The 18,108-nt window shown below is 40.7% G+C and overlaps 1 long non-coding RNA gene across 1 annotated transcript in view; it reads left to right on the forward strand.

Annotated features, from left to right (window-relative positions):
- Window positions 1–17,605, forward strand: part of LOC132395398 (uncharacterized) — a 43,686-nt gene extending 26,081 nt beyond the window's left edge. The window contains exons 2-3 of the long non-coding RNA XR_009512599.1: window positions 10,925–10,995; window positions 11,412–17,605. This is a non-coding gene — a long non-coding RNA (uncharacterized LOC132395398). The remainder of the gene's footprint in view (window positions 1–10,924; window positions 10,996–11,411) is intronic.
- The last annotated feature ends 503 nt before the right edge of the window (window positions 17,606–18,108 follow it).

Here is an 18,108-nt window from a genome sequence, read left to right on the forward strand (position 1 = left end):
ACCAAGATCAGAAAGGCAGGCACTACCTCATTATGGTCTTGCATTTTATTATTTACAAGCATGGCAATTGTTTGGTAATTTTACACTTTAATCTACATTGCTATTGTTCCAGCTCAATGCACTGTGTAATTATTTGATCTGTGTAAATAAGAATAAGACAGACTTTTCAGGATATCTTAATATATATGACTATAATAACCAATACCAATAATAAACCAAAACCAATACCAATTCTTGAGAACTTCCATTTGCAGTTCCTTCCAAGTTGTACATCATTCTGACCTGAGGAGAAAATCTCCAGGTTAGGAGATGTCTATGATTATGATGGCTGTTATATGGTGTAAGTAAGAGTATAGACAGAGTCCACATGAGGGGAGGCTGAGAAGTTGATGAGGTACACATGGTGGGCCAAAAAGCCTATTTCCACGCCATATTACTCCTCGGCCAGTGACCAGTCATCAAAGGCAGGCAGATTTCCTTGTCTTCGTTACCTCAAGTTGTTCCTGGCTAAGTCATAGTAAATGTCGAGCAACACACACAAAATGCTGGTGGAACACAGCAGGCCAGGCAGCACCTATAGGGAGAAGCACTGTCGACATTTCGGGCTGAGATCCTTCGTCAGGACTAACTGAAAGAAGAGATAGTAAGAGATTTGAAAGTGAGCGGGGGAGGGAGAGATCCAAAATGATAGGTGAAAACAGGAGGGGGAGGCATAAAGCTAAGAACTGGAAAGTTGATTGGCAAAAGGGATACACAGCTGGAGAACGGAAAGGATCATGGGACAGGAAGGGGGAGGGGAGCACCAGAGGGAGATGGAGAGCAGGCAAGGAATGATTGAGAGAGGGACAGAGAGAGAAAAAAAAGAATAAACAAACAAACAAACAAACAAACAAACAAATAAATAAATAAATAAATAAATAAATAGATAGATAGATAAATAAATAAATAGATTGATAGATGAATGAATGAATGAATGAATAAATAGGGATGGGGTAAGAAGGGGAGGGGGCATTAACGGAAGTTAGAGAAATCAATGTTCATGCCATCAGGTTGGAGGCTACCCAGACGGAATATAAGGTGTTGTTCCTCCAACCTGAGTGTGGCTTCATCTTGACAACGGGGAGGCCATGGATAGTCATATTCAAATGGGAATGGGATGTGGAATTAAAACGTGTGGCCACTGGGAGGTCCTGCTTTCTCTGGTAGACAGAGCTTCCAAGCAGTTTCAGTGAATAAATGCAAATAATGTGAAAAGTCTTCACAAAATATATAATTCATATATATTTGGCTGTTCTTTTTGAAAATCCAATTATTTTGTCAAACATTTCCTGTAATCTGACTGTGTGGCTTGCCACATACAGCTTAAATAAAACATGGATCTTAAAAAATACCTTTTAAATGTTAATACTGATCTTATTTATCTTTTATAAGTATACATACAAGTTACCTTAAAGGAATTAAATATCTGAAAAATGTATATATTATTTACAATTTTTCAGATTGATTTCTTTCATTGTATTACCTTGATTAATACTAGTAAAAGCTACACTCATTTTGCTGAAATTTAGATTAGTGATATTAGCCTGCTCTGCTTTTATTAATTTGCGATGGATTCGTGTAAGGTTCTGAGAAGATGGCATTTCACCAAGTATAGTTCAATAAAGTTCAAAGTAAATTTAATATCAAAATATGTATATGTCAAGAGGTCAATGGCAAACAACTCCTGTAATAAAAATTGCCAAGAATAATCACGGTCATGAGACCATGATCACCCATGTCATACGACACTGCACAAAGTGATGATGAAGTATATGTCACCATATACTACCCTGAAATTCATCTTCTTGTGGGCATCCACCGTAAATGCAAAGAAACACAATGGAATCAATGAAAAAGTGCACACAGACAGACAAATAACCGATGTCGAAAAGACAACAAACTGTGTAAATGCAAAAAAACCCACAAACAAAATAATAATAAAATATAAATAAACAGTAAATATCAAGAACGTGAGATAGAAACATAGAAACATAGAAAATAGGTGCAGGAGTAGGCCATTCAGCCCTTCGAGCCTGCACCACCATCCAGTATGATCATGGCTGATCATCCAACTCAGAACCCTGTACCTGCTTTCTCTCCATACCCACTGATCCTTTAGCCACAAGCGCCATATCTAACTTAATGACAAGCCCTTGAAAGTAACTCCATTGGTTGTGGTAACAGTTCAGTATCGGGGAGAGCGATGTTACCTCCTCTGGTTCACGAGCCTGTTGACTGAGGGGTAATAACTGTTCCTGAATCTGGTAATGTGGGTTCACGCCAGATCATTAACTACTGTATAGTTAAGCTTGATTCTGATAAACATATGGAAGGTCGAGGAATTGTGGGTTATAGGTAACAGGTGCAAAGCTGAAGTTGAAAACCAGCATAAAACACTATAGTTTTGTGCAGGCCCTTCAGCCCACAATGTTTTGCTAACCCTTTAATATTCTAAAGTCAACTTAACCCTTCCTTTCTACATACCCTGTATTTTTCAATCATCCATGTACCAATCTAAGAGTTTCTTAAGTGCCCCTAATGTATCTGTCTCTACCAACACCACTGGCAGTGCATTTCATGCACTCACCAATTTCTGTGTAAAGAACTTAATTCTGGCATCCCCTATACGTTCCTGCAATCAACTTAAAATTATACCCCCTCATATTAGCGATTTCTGCCCCGGGAAAAAAGTCATTGACTATCCACTCTATCTATGCCTCTTAACATCTTGTACACCTCTGTCAAGTCACCTCTCATCCTCCTTTGCTCCAAAGAGAAAAGCCCTAATTCTCTCGGCCTACCTTCATAACACACGGCCTTTAGTCCAATTAGCATCCTGGTTAATTTGGGATGGATTCATACAAGGTTCTGAAAAGATGGCATTCATTCTGTTTCACCAAGAGTAGAGCAGACCAGATCATTAAATATATTTAAGCTGGAGATTAATAAATACTTGAAAGGTCAAGGGATTGTGAGTAATGGGTAATTGACCAGGAAGAGAAGTTGAGACAGTCATAGATCAACCATTATCATATTATATGTCAGAACCACTTTGAAAGCCTGCTGACCTACTCATGTCCCTATTATTTTGTCTTCTAATGATAAATTGTCAAAACTTAGCAGAATGGACTGAGTTTTCTGCCATTAACTACATCAGTTTCGGACCCAACCTATACCTCGCAGGATAAGGTACCAAGCTAAGGGGTAAAGAACAGGGGGTACTTCCGCTGGGGAGGCAAAGGAACCATCAGAATCAGGATAGTTTTGTGGAAACAGTAGGCTCAAGAAAGCTAAATATTCCAAGAAACTAATTTGCTGGTAGTCCAATTAAAATAGGGTTAGACCAAGAGGATATTGGGAAATAAGAAATTCATTTCGAGAAACCTCTCTGGTTTACAGGAGGCGTCACTGTCACCTGTTTAGAAAAGGACAGGTCATATAATGCCTAATCTATTTTTCATGAAGTTCAGATTTGGCTAAGAAGTCTACTTTGGCTTTTGCTGGAAGGCAGTACATACTCTGTGATGCCTGAGTGTATAGTACAGCTATGCAGAGCAGACTAAAACTTGCAAACAGGGTAAGCTTGCTTAAAGAACTGTACAGCCCTAATCTCAGATGTGCCATTCAATCGGAGCTTATTATGTCATGACCAGATCACTTGATTTGGAGATAGTGATGTAGATCTACAAGCTGAGGAACCTGGAGAAACTTCCTCTGTAAGAACTGTACCAAATTCTGCAGTACAGTGCTGTAGCAGTTAGCTGGGTTCATCTCCAGACGCTGTCTTTGAGGGGTTTGTATGTTTTCCCTGTGACCATGTGGGTTTCCTCTGTGTGCTCCAGTTTCTTCCCACATTCGAAAGACACACGGTACAGATTTAATAGGTTAGTAGGACTGTTTGAACTGCTTCCGTCTGGTAGGCGCTTCAGATCCCTCCAGACTAAAACTAATAGGCACTGGAGAAGTTTTTTCCCTACTGCAGTCACTTTGCTGAACAGTTAACTGCCGGTTAACTGTCAGCTAACTATTACTTGGATTGCACTACTTGTATGTATAATCTATATTTTCATTTATATTTATCATTATTATTGTTATGAGCAGAGAGACACCTGCCGGAAGTAAATTCCTTGTATGTGCACAGGTACTTGGCAATTAAAGTCTGATTCTGATTCTGATTCTGATAGTTGATCATATGGATATAATTGGGTGGCATGAGCTCATTGGCTGGAAGGTCTGTTGCCATGCTGTATTTCTAAATAAAATAAGTAAGTAAAAATCCTTGAAAGTGACAGCACAGGTAAATAATATAAATAAAAAGATCTATGAGATATTGACCTTCAGTGTCAAGAGTAGGAAGGTTATGGACTTATTCAGACCTTAGCTCAGGTGCTGCATACAGCTCTAATCAGCACAGTTTTCAGGAATATGTCAGAGCACTCAAGAGGGGGCAGAAGGGATCACCAGGGAATTACCTGAGATCAAGGGTTTTCATTGAGAGAAGTGACTGGAGAAATCTGATCCGTTTCTCCTGGAGCAGAGCAGGTCGAGAGAGAACTTGACTGAGGTGGACAAAGTTAATATGTGACCTTGTATGACACTGAAATTATGAAGGCAAATTGCAGGAACCCTTTTCTCATCTCGGTCGTAGCTTTGGGGTGCGGTAGTGTTTCTGAATCAGATACATTATCACTAAGGTAAGTTGTGCCTACGTGTTGTTTTATGGCAACAGTACGGTGCAAGACATGAAAATTACTATAAGATACAAAAAATTTAAAAAACACAGAAGAGGAATAATGAAATAGTATTCATGGGTCATGGACCATTCAGAAACTTAATGGTAGAAGGGAAGAAGCTGTTCCAAAATGTTACATCTGGGTCTTCAGGTTCTTGTACCTCATTCCTGATTGTAGTAACATTGAGGGCTGGAGGGTTGTGCCTGTGATAGAAGAAATGTAAAGGGTATCTGAGGATATCTGATCTCCCTTTTGGATCCAGGAAGTAGTAAATGTCTTGAAATACACTACCTGTGAGAGCAGTGGAATCAGAGTCACTAACAGCATTTAAGAAGTTTCCTGACAACCACTTGAGTCACCAGTGAGCTGAAATTGGATTACAACAGATGGGTGCCCACCAGTCAATGTAGATATGGTGGCCCAGATAGTTTAGTCTTCATGCTGTATGACTCTGTTATTCAGGATAACATCAGATCCATGAGAAGCTACTGGGAATGATGCTGGTAAATTTCAATGATCTTTCTCTCAATGAATTATTCTTCTTGCAGTCAGTCAACAAATATATTCAAGGTTGAGAGGGGTAGATTTTGGACTCCCGGGCCAATCAGACGATACGGAGATTAGGTGGGAAAGCAAATGTGATGTACAAAGAATGCAGTGATCACCTGAAATGGAAGTGCATGTTTGAGGCACTTCAATTTTCTATTTTCTTTTGTAGCAATGATCTCTTTTTCAGTGAATACTTGAGCAAACATTGCTAATTTGAACCAGACTGCAGTCTCTGTCTTCCACAGAAGTACCCATTGCTCAACTATACAAAATGTCCATATGTACGACAGAAGACAGAAAGATTTAAATGTCATTAAAAGATTATATATTCCCAATTTAACTCAGGAAAGACCATTGAAATCTGCCCTGAAGCTACGGTAAGTGATGTAATATTTTCAGTCCTACAACAAGCTCACCAAGATTTTATGCTGTGCTATATATTTTATGATGAATTATCTGTTTATTCTAATGTAATGACCTTCATATGATAGCAGATAATTTTACTCTGTCTTCCTAACCCAGGGGTAATGAGGCTGATTGTAGAGTTCCTAATGGCTCCTCCAATCTCAGCAGCCAAAAACAAATTAAATTTAGAATGTTGTTGTGTATCTCACTGTCACTTCTTATTTTCTTGCAAGTCAGGTGTTTCTGTGTCTTCAATCCAATACTTCTATCTGAGGAAGATCAAACTCATAGATTTTGGATTGACCGATCATTCGCACGATCTGATTTTTAAAATTAAATGTCAAGAAACAAATGTAGAGCAAATGTCCAGTCCTAATCAATGTTTCACCTGTCAAGAAATGCTATGCAAATACAAGTAAATCTTATCTTTTATATCAAGGACATATGTTTACATTCTGTAGCCATGTATTGAAGTCATAAAATCACAATGAAACTGTATGTGTTGACTGAACAGCCATTCATCTCCAGTATTTTCACCTTCTGTTTTTCATTCCAAAAAGGCACAGACTTTTTTTCAATCAATGGGAGGGGGACACTAACAATTTTAGGCAAACGTCAAGACATTACAGGAAAATGTCGAATACAACAAGGTGTATATGTTTATCAATGCATTTCCTAATGTCTCTTTATCCATCAGTTCACCTGCTTATTCCTCTGAGCTGTTGTAAGTCCAAACTTCCATGCACCATTTTGCTTTATATTTTTTATCCTGGTTCAGAAAGAAAAGCAAACAACAACATGATAATGTTTATGGAAAATATCAGGATTAATATAGTTATTCTGGATGGCACACTTCTTCAGCTGGCGGCATTCAAAAATAATCCTCATCGTGAAAGCATACTTGCAGAAATCTCAAGTTATATGATAAGATGAAGGAGTCTTTGAAAAAATAGCCTGTACTATGTCAAACTATTGTTTATTGATTCCAGCTCCACCTTCTATACTATTTATTCAAAAAAGCTCATCACTAAACTCTGGACTCTGGGAGAGATGGCTCCCTCTGCAACTGGATCCATCACTTTCTGACCAACAGACCGTAATCAGTAAGGATAGGCAGCAACACCTCTCCTACGATGTCGCTAAACAGTTCTGCTCCACAGGGTTTCATCCCCTATCCTTTATTCTTCTCCCTGTACACACATGACTGCGTGGCCTTATTCTGCTCTAATTGCAGATTGCAGGTGTGGCCACATCTCAAATAATGATGAGTTGATGCACAGAGAGAAGACAGAGAGCTTTGTGACGTGTCATAACAAGAGCATTTCCCTCAATGTCAACAACTCAGGTGGTCATTGACTTCAGAAAGGTGGGGTGGGGGAGCTGGGGTGTGTCGGGGCACAAACTCCAGTCAACATTAACTGTGTTGAAGTTGAGACGTTTGAAGGCTTCAGGCTTCCAAGTAAGAACATCAACAATAGCCTGTCCAAGTCCAATCAGAATATACGACAATAATAAACAAAAAAAAAACAAAATTTACTCAGGGAATAAAAATATGTATCAACATATGAATTCTCATAGTTATTTTACAAAATAATAAATACCGGAAGGAAAACATTATAAGCTGCTTTATAAGCTTGGATTTTACCAAACTTTGTTAATGCCCATATGGTTAATGATCCCACTAAAATGGATACTCAGAATCCATCGAAGAATAAAAGAATAAAAGAATTCATTCTTCATTAATAATTCATATCAATAATGATGACTACCTCCAAAGTGGGAAAAGAAACCTTTGGAAGAGTTATGTAAATTTGTCATGAGTAAGGTTACCTTTAATCACTTAACTTGGCATTGCTCCATTCATTATGTTCACCATTGCAAATGTCTAAAAAATAACTTAATTTCTCTGCATGTTCATTTTTTTTGCTATTTGTCGGTTTTGAAGATCAGATATAACTCTGTGTTATATCTGTTCAGGTCATAGAAACTAAATCTTATGGAATTCACAGATCACTGTCAAATCTCTGGGATTCGGTTTCACAGAAAATCGTGAAACACGTGATTTTCTGGGAATACATACAGGGGTTGCATTTTTTTTTTCCAGCAAGTTTATTAAATGTACAGCAGCATTTTTGGTTTCTGAAGTGGTGTGTTCCATTGCTTTTCCACAACTTTACCAATTATATTAATGAGTAAAAGCTGAAGCAGAGTACTGCAGTGTGTAGCTGCCTCAGAGTGCTAAAAATCCAGGTCCAGTCCTGATCTCTGATTCTGTCTGCGTGGGGTTTGATCATGTGGATTTCCTCCTGGTACTCCACATCTTCCACATTCTAAAGATGTGCAAGTTGGTTGGTGAATTGGCCACTGTAAATTTTCTCTAGTGCAAACGTGAGTGTAGAATAGTGGAGTTTTGAGGTGAAATTGGGGTGAATAAAATGAGATTACTGTCAGATTGGTGTGGATAGTTGCTTGATGGTTGATGCATACTATTGTTAGGCCAATATGCCTTTTACCATGCGGTATCTCCCATGACATTCTCACTTAATGGATTCTTTTGCTAGAGAGGCCCAGGATATTGCTGAACACTTACCATAAATTAAGAACCACATTCCCATCAAGGCAGACACTGAAGCTCAAATTCACTTTCCCTTCACTAAGGAAAAGAATATATAAAGATTAACACTGCAAACCTGGAAAAAAATAATGGTCTACTAGGAAGCAGTAACTCCTGTCTTCATATATGCACCTGAACTTAGACCTGCACCTCCAGGCAGTAGAAAGATACCATTAATGCTATCTCTACAAAATCCAACAGATTGGAAGTATAGATCAATTGAGGTCAGTATTCCCTCCCAGGCCAATATACTAGTTGAGATAGTTAGTTGAGATTGCCTATGCATGACTTTGCTTAACATGAGGAGGCTGATGCATGGGCTGATGATCAGGGTCAAGGCCCATTGTCATGGAATGCAAGATGACTAGGGACCCTTCAGTGCTGCAGTCCTCCTCTGCCTTCACTCTCATTGCCAGCTCCATCTTTGACGTCTTGGTTGGATTGCACTTTGGCTGGAACCTCCCCTTTGACCTTACCGCCATGGGTGATGCTACCAGGCAGGAACGAAGCGCCTTGAACTCCAGGCGACATCACTCTTAGAATTTCCGAAACTCACAAGCCTCTCCACGACAGCAAGCTGACAATCGTTGGAAAATAAATTACTGTACCTGCAATAATTAGGTACATGTAAACATAGGATCATAAGACAGGAACAGAATTAGGCCATCTAGCCGACCGAGACTGCTCCACCATTCCATCATAGCTGATATATCTCAATGCCATTCTTCTGCCTCCTCCTGATAACTTTTGACGCCGTGAATAATTAAGAACTTATCAACCTCCACCTTAAGTATAGCAATTGACAGCCCCTACAGCTGTCTATGGCAATGATTTCCATACAGTCACCATCCCTGGGCTCCTCAGTCCTGTCTGAAATGGACATTCCTCTATCCTGATCACAAACAAGAAAAAATCTGCCGATGCTGGAAATCCAAGTAACGCACACAAAACGCAGGCCAGGCTGCATCTATGGACAGAAAGTACAGATAAGGTTTCTGGCCAAGACGTTGACTGTACTTTTTTTCTGTAGATGGTGCCTGGCCTGCTGAGTTCTTCCAGCATTTTGTGTGTATCCCTCTGGTCCTAGACTCCCCCGCTTATAGGAAACATCCTCTCCACATCCACCCTATATAGGCCTTTCAATATTCAATAGGTTTAAAATAAGATCTCCTTCATTCTTCTAAACTCCAGCAAGTACAGGCTCAGAGCCATATGTTAACCCTGCTATTGCTGGCATCATTCTTGTGAACCTCCTTTGGAGTGGTTCCTTTATTTCAATAGGGATTTCTTTTTTTATATATATTGATAAGCTGATTCAAAGGACCAAATGGCTAACTTCTGGTCCTATGTCTTATGGTCCTTAGGAATTAAATACCACCCATGCAATTAAAGGCTATTATGGTAGAGATTATTATCTCTACCAAAGGATGTGTAAGGTACTCATTCCCTCAGCCAGCCTGCAGGTCATCCTTGGTCAAGGTATAGTACCTGCTTAGTCCTCCCAATTAGGGTCAGAAGAAGCCATGGAGCAAGTGGTGGATGGGGGTATGAGCAGCTGGTGCACATCAGAAGTCCTGGTTAGCTGACCACTGGCACAATCTCTGAAGAATATTGATAATGGCTGGGGTCACCCATCTCACTGCCCAGAAGAAGGCAATTGCAAAGCACTTCTGTGGAAAATTTGCCAAGAACGATCATGGTCAAAAGACGCAAGTTAAATGACACAGCATTAATGATGATGATGATGATAATGATGATATTGTATCAGTTGCATTATTACATTTAATACAATAATCAATATAGAATGCAAAATGTTACTTTGAATTTACTTCATTCTCATATTGCTTCATATTAAGTTTCATGCATTATCAGCTAATGACAGAGTTGAAGTTACTGATATGAGGTAGAGAGAGAATATTTTGTAAAACTATCCAGTAAAATGCACACTCTCTGAAGAACAATGTTCACTTTGTCTGTTTCTTACTTGTGGCTTGAGGAAATTCTAGTAAACACGGAATTTGCACTTTATACCTTGAGGCTCAAAACATCCTGGCTGATGATGGGTGTCAGTGTGAAATAGATAATATCTATGGAACTTTTGTGGAAATTTTAAACATTGCAAGATTTGTTGAGTGGGCTGTGGTACAAAGTCAGCTTGAGTTTGTTGTTTTTTCTAAAGTTCATTAAGTATTAGAAAAATATTGTTATTTAAAATCAATTAAGTAATCATGACTAATATTCTTTCTCTATTTGCTGCCTCCTTGGATAGCAACTTTAATCAATCTATTATAATAGGCAGCTGTATCACATACAACAAATGAAGTCTGTTCCTCAGCATTCATTTTTTTTTAGCTTAGGTGCCTTTTCCAACATATCCCAAATGTGCTGACTGCAGTTGTTTCCTACTCAAATTTTTGTGGAAACAGTGTGGTGAACTACATATACCTGTCTGGACACGCCCCCCGCAGACTGCTCCTGTGGCTCCTCCCACAGACCCCGGTATAAAGGCGATTGAAGCCTGAGCCCAGCCCTCAGTCTCCAGGATGTAGTATGGTGGTCACTCACTGCTTGTTCTTTCTTCCAGTCTCGTCAAGCCGCTATTTCGCCTTCACGTCTCAGAGAGAGTTATTGATGGTGCATCAAACATTAAGACAGGTTTGTACATCAATACCTTAGGGTGTGTTCATGAGCAGGGATGAGACCCCTGGGTAATCAGGTTACTTTCAGGTAGAGGTCATTTTGGGGGATTAGGGTTTGGGTGACCACATCGGGCTTGGATGAGAAGGTCACCTCCTCTGGAGGGAGTGGGTGATATTCAAGGATCAGAATCTGAGGAATTTAAAGGATGAAGGCCTGGGAGAGTCAACAGACTGATGGGAGTAAAGTATGGGTATAGATACCCTGATCAGTTTAAAGGTGTCCCAATCAGTTTAAACTGGAGCTCTTTCAGTCGACATCTCCTGGATAGATCATGAAACCATATGTTTAATTTCTTTGATGTCTTTTATGTTTTGTTTTCCATCTTATATGTGATTCTGGAAATGTTGGATCCTGTGATTTGCTGTGTGGAGATTGCTTTGGTGTTTCCGTACTCTCCAGTCTCCGAGAGGACTCCACGAGACAGAGGAAGCGTGCGTGAACCTCAGGGTGAGAAGACAGAGGGGGACGCAAGTCCATGTTCAACTCCATTTCACCAATTAAAGTGACGAGAGATTGAAACATTGAGATGAATGTGGAAGCTGAGTGCTGGCTGCCTGCCTTTTTATCATTGGGGTATCACCCTGCTGCCAGAGAGGGAGACTGCCTTTTTATCACTGGGGAATCACCCTGCTGCCAGAGAGGGAGACTGCCTTTTGATCACTGGTGGGATTGCTCACTGCCAGGGAGGCAAGTCTACCTTTGGATCGCTGTTGGAATCACTTGCTGCCGGAGAAGGAAAGGCCTGCCGGTGTTCCCGGAGAGTGTTACCCAGGTTTTCAACATTTTGGATATGAACTTAGACTATAGACTTGTTTTCGGCCTTATACTTTTAAAATTCTGAGCTTTTCATCCAATCTTTCTCGTTTTTTGTGTGTGCAGGGGTGGGGGTTTTGGGAGGTGATGTGCCTGCTCTGTTTTTATTCATCTTTTTGTGCAGGGAGGAGGGACTTGGGGGTTGATGTTTGTACTGTTGGTCTTTTCTTTCTCAGTTCCGTGGCTATCTGAGAAGAATTTCAGAGTTGTATACTTTGATAATAAATGAACCTTTGAAAGCTGATGTCCCAATCAATGGAAGAGGAAAGGGGCTACTGGGACCCCAGTTAGTTTAAGGAAAGCACAAGAACCAAGGCTTCAGCTATTCTAAAGAGATTACAGAAACCAGGGCCTCAGTTAGTGATGCACCATCAATAACTCGCTATGAGACGTAAAGGCGAGATATTGACTTTTATTGACTGGAAGAAGGAACAAGCAGTGAGTGACCACCATACTACATCCTGGAGACTGAGAGGCCGGGCTCAGGCCTCAATCGCCTTTACACAGGGTCTGTGGGAGGAGCCACAGGAGCAGTCAGCAGGGGGCGTGTCCAGACAGGTATACGTAGTTCACCACAGTTAGTTTAAAGAAACGAAGGGAAATGTAATAAACTGTGTCAGCAAATTTGTTGATGACACCAAGATTGGGGAAGTAGTGTACAGTGAGAAAATTACCAAAGCATACAGTGGGATCTGGGCCAGCTGGAAAAATCCACTGAAAGATGGCAGATGGATTTTAATGCAGACAAGTGTGAGCTGTTGCAGATCAGAAGAGGTAAGAGTGGGGAATAGAAAAAGAGGAGACAAGGAGGGAATATTGTTTTACCAGAAAGAGAAATTGATATTTATGCCATCACAGTGGAAGCTACGCAAACAGAATATCAGGGCTGCTCCTCCACCCGCAGGGTTGCCCCCAACTGGCCTCTTACCTTTTCTCACCTGCTTATCACCTCTTCCTGGAGCCCCTTCTCTCTCCCTTTCCCCTTTGGTCCACTTTCCTCTCCTTTCAGATTCCTTTATCTCTAGCCACCTTCCCTACTCTCCTGTCTTCATTTTTCACATTCTAGCTATCCTCCTTCCTCTTTCCTCCTTTTTATTCTGGTGTCTTTCCAATCTTGAAGGAGGGTCTCAGGCTGAAACATGGACTACTTGTTAGTTTCCATGGATGCTGCCTGATCTGCTGAGTTCCTCCAGCATTTTGTGTATGTTGATTTGAATTTCCAGCATTTTTTGTGTTAATGATATTCTCCTCTGCGTCAGATATAGTTCTTAAAGAGGAGTTGTTCCATGAAATCTGTTCTCAGTGCACTGCAGATAATATTTTGGAGCCAAATGCTGGGAAGCCTGCACGGAACTTACAAAGCTTAACCTTTTGTGTAGCAACTATTTCTTTGTGGCAATGTTTGATTCGCAATGAGCAACACAGACAAAATGCCAGAGGAACTCAGTAAGTCAGGCAGCGTCTATGGTGGGGAATAAATAATGTTTCAGGCAGAGACCCTTCATCAGGACTAGAGAGGAAGGAATGCAGCAGAAGCCAGAATATGAAGGTGGGGGAGAGGAAAGAGTGCAAGTTGGCATCTGGGAGGTGGGACCAATGTGGGAGTATGAAGTAAGAAGCCAAGAGGTGATCAATAGAAGAGGTAACAGGCTGAAGAAGTTGATTAGATATGAGAGGACAATGGACCATGGAAGAAAGGGGAGGGGAGGAAATCAAGTGGAGGTGATGGGCAGGTGAGGAGAGGAGAAGGGGCTAGAGTGAAACTAGAATGGGGAAAGAGTAAAAGAGTGATGGGGGAGAAATTACTGGGAAATCAATGTTCATGGCATCAGGTTGGAGGCTATCGAGATGGAATATGAGGATCTGTGCCTCCAACCTGAGTTGGGGTTCATCATGGCGGGAGTTGAGGCCATGAACAGGCATGTCAGAATGGAAATGGGAATTCAAACTGAAATAGGTTGACAAGAGATTCTGCCTTTTGCAGCAAACAGAGCAAAGTGTTTGACAAAGTGGTACTCCAATCTGTGTCCTGTCTCGCTGATATAGACAATAGACAGTAGGTGCAGGAGTAGGCCATTCGGCCCTTCTAGCCAGCACCACCATTCACTGTGATCATGGCTGATCATACACAATCAGTACCCCGTTCCTGCCCTCTCCCCATATCCCTTGACCCCGCTATCTATAAGAACTCTATCTAACTCTCTCTTGAATGCATCCAGAGACTTGGCCTCCACTGCCTTCTGGGGCAGAGCATTCCACATATCCACCACTCTCTGGGTGAAAAAGATTTTCCGCATCTCTGCTCTAAATGGCCTACTCCTTATTCTTAAACTGTGGCCTCTAGTTCTGGACTCACCCATCAGTGGGAACATGCTTCCTGCCTCCAGTGTGTCCAATCCCTTAATAATCTTATATGTTTCAATCAGATCCCCTCTCATCCTTCTAAATTCCAGTGTATACGGCCCAGTCGCTCCAATCTTTCAACATATGACAGTCCCGCCATTCCAGGAATTAACCTTGTGAACCTAAGCTGCATTCCCTCAATAGCAAGAATGTCCTTCCTCAAATTTGGAGACCAAAACTGCACACAATACTCCAGGTGGGGTCTCACCAGGGCCCTGTACAGCTGCAGAAGGACCTCTTTACTCCTATACTCAATTCCTCTTGTTATAAAGGCCAGCATGCCATTAGCTTTCTTCACGGCCTGCTGTACCTGCATGCTTGCTTTTATTGACTGATGTACAAGAACACCTAGGATATCAAGGGATATCATACAGGCCGCACCAGGAACTCAACAAACTCACAGGTGAAGTGTCACATCACCTGAAAAGACAGCTTGGAGCTCTGAGTAGTGGAGAGGGAGGACATGTAGGGGCAGGTGTAATGCTTCATCAGGGCACTGAAGCAGAGACCCAATGGCAGACCAAGTACTGTGTGCACTGTGGTATTTACTGAGTAGCAAATCCAGTGGGGGCAACAAAGTCAGTGTCAAAGTTCAGGCAGAGATCAAAACATCCACAGAAATCCAAAAAACCAGAATCAGGAAAGAGGCAGAGTCAATATTCAGACAGACAAAGTACAGATACAAATGCTGGACCAGCTCAGGAAAATTCACTGGCACAATCTGGCCACAAATAGCTGAAAACACAAGACTAAAATACATTGAGCAGTAAGCAGAGAGGCAGATGATAGGTGGAACACAATGAGATACAGGTGGCAGCAATACAGGTAATAATGAGAAACAGATGAGAGATGGAGTACTCAATGATACAGGGGCCGGAGTGGAGCAGGAGTGGGGACAGGAGCACATGGCGATACAAAACCACAGACTGACAGCTAGGAGGAAACACATAAAAAGACAGAGTTCAATGGGAGGTACTGACACACTTACATTTGCAGGGTTAAGTGCCAGGAGGGAGATCGATGGGGAGAGACAACTAGACAAGCAAGTGATATAATTCACCCTTCTCCAATAATACTCACCTTGGGGATAATTCCAACGACAATTCTAAACTGGGCCCGTGCTTGTACAACACTGTTCTAGACATCACTACCAAGGGGCAAACAGCTTGAAGAACTTAATGGTTCAAGTAGCATTTGTGCAGGCAAACAAAATGTGCCGATATTTCAGGTTGAGATCCTGCACCAAGGATGGTTTGCACGTGTGGGGAAAGTTGCGTAGGATATTTGAGCAGGATGTGGAAAAGATGGGGAGGCAGATAGGTCAAAAGTAGAACCAGATGAGAACAGATCATAGAAAATAGAACGTAAGGGGGGAATGCTGGGCAAATGGAGCCAGGAGGAGAAGGGAGAGGGGTAGACAAAGTGAACAATATGGGTGATAATGCAGGAGGACTGGAGGGACTGGGAAAGAAACACAAAGGGACATGACACTGAAAAATTTAATGTTTATACTATTAGGTTGTAAGTTACCTATCACCTGGTTCCACCCCTTACCTACCAGCTCTTGAACCACCACTCCCTTGCACTTCTCTACATTAGCTGTGTTTTCTCTTCAACCAGATCCTGATACAGGCCAGACCTCAAATAGCAACACTTACCACTTGCCTTCACAGATACCGCTTGACACATTGAGTTCAAAGTTAAAGTAAATTTATTGTCAAAGTACATATATGTCACTGTATGCAACCCTGAGGTTAACTTCCTTGTGGGCATACTCAGTAAGTCCATAATAGAATATTAACCGTTAGAGAATCTATGAAACGCCACACTAACTTGAGCATTCTACCAGTGTTCAGATACAAAAAGAAAGAAATAATAGTAATAAGTAAACAAGCAAAGATATTGAGAAAATGAGAGGAAGAATTCTCGAAAGTGAGTCCGTAGGTTGTGGGAACATTTCAATGATGAGGCAACAGAAGTTGAATGAAATTGTCCCCTTTTGTCAAAGGGAAGCAAAGAAAACAAACAGTTTGTTTTTTTTTGCTCCAGATTCTAGCACATGCAGCATCTTATTTCTTCATCATTACCCAGGTGCTCTATCATTTACCTTTCAATTGAATTAAAAAGTACATTTAATTGACTCCCTATCAGCATGCAATGGTTTTCTGATTCAGGCATTCCATTTTTCAGTCAGTCTTCTTACAAAGAATTTACGATGTAAGAACAAAGGAAACCTGAGGCAAATTACAGAGGTATACGTCTGAAATGAAAATTATGCTTCATGCACATTTTACAATTTTTAAGCAAAAACGATATCAAGTGATAATGCAAATGAACAACTCAGTTGACTTTATGACCTCAAATTTAATCTGAAATCGTTTTTGCTACAACAAATCATAAATAACATTACAAGCAATGGCTTCTTGCTTGCTTATACTTCACTGCACAATATTGCTGAGAGAACAAAGAAGCAAATTTACATTGATAAATGTCTTGCCTAAGAATATAAGATAACCAGAAACAAAGAGGATTTCCTATCCCTCAGGGCAATCCCACCATTCAATGAGGTCATGGTTTATCTAATCATTGCCTCAACTTCATATTCCTGCCTGAACCTTTGTCTCAGTTGCTGTCCAAATATCTGTTCCTCACAACTTCGCTCAGAGTATCTGAAAGTTTTCTGGGAGATGTTAGACAGAGGGGGATAGAACTTTTAGTGTCATAGAACTTTACAACAGAGTCACTGTAGTGAGTATAGAGTCAAAATGGTACTGTGTCAAGTTTGTGAACTATCAGAATTATTTAATACACAGAAGGAAGTCACTTATCATCCTGCAACCTATTCTCAGTCACTCACCTACACTGTTTGTCTTTAATATTTCAGTAATATTGTAAATATATTGTTTTAGTAAGCATTCTTTATTTGTTTAAATAATTCATTCTGGGTTACGTGTAAAAGTATGTGAAATGCATACTTTATGACACTACCGCATCATACATGTGTGCCTTGCTTATAGTAAAAACAAAGTTAGACTCCCATTCCTGACACCCTTGTTTTCCTTTCAATTAGACACTTTATGTTTTAGAGTTACAAAATATAACATACTTAAGGGATCTTTTACTGTATCCAAACTAGCCGAATAAAGTATAAGGTATGTGGGAAGAAACTGGAACACATCTGGAAAAGCCACATGGTCACAAGGATAACAGGCAGAATTTCAGGGATAGCATGCAAACTCCAAAAAGACAGCCCTCACAGTAAAAATTGAATGCAGATGTTGCAGCTGTGACACAATCATCCCTAGTGGCTGTTTCTTCGTGCAATTTATGAACTTCTTTGTATCCCCAGATTATTGTTAATAATACTGATGAGTTTCAATAAATCTGCTATCATTTTGAACCAGCATCTCGATGTCTCTGACTTTAAGGAACTATTGTCATCTCTTCAGGACATTTAGGTAGAATTCACGAAAGCTCTTTAAACATGTTTATTTTAGCAGCAAGTTTAAGTTTCTGGTGCAATAAACGACCAGTTAATTCAAATCATTTTTAAAGGTTAACACTCAGTGACTAATGTCATTATCATTGGTGTTGAACCTGCCACGGTTATTTTGCCTAAAGCAATAATTATTTGATTGAAACAGCAGCTGAGGTGGATCCCAGGTGACTTTTCTAATCAGAAGGTTTGAATCTTTCACAGCCGACTTGGATATCTGAGTCAGACAGTGCAGCTGTATACCAGGGCACTGCTAATGATTGACCAGGCAGACTGGCTTCTACCTGGATATCTGCAGGGGTGGTAAAACTGCCAGTGGGCTTTGGAATAGGTGTTGGGACCACTTCTTTTTATCC

The sequence above is a fragment of the Hypanus sabinus genome, chromosome 6, assembly GCF_030144855.1.
Source record: "Hypanus sabinus isolate sHypSab1 chromosome 6, sHypSab1.hap1, whole genome shotgun sequence".
Classification (NCBI taxonomy): Eukaryota; Metazoa; Chordata; class Chondrichthyes; order Myliobatiformes; family Dasyatidae; genus Hypanus; species Hypanus sabinus.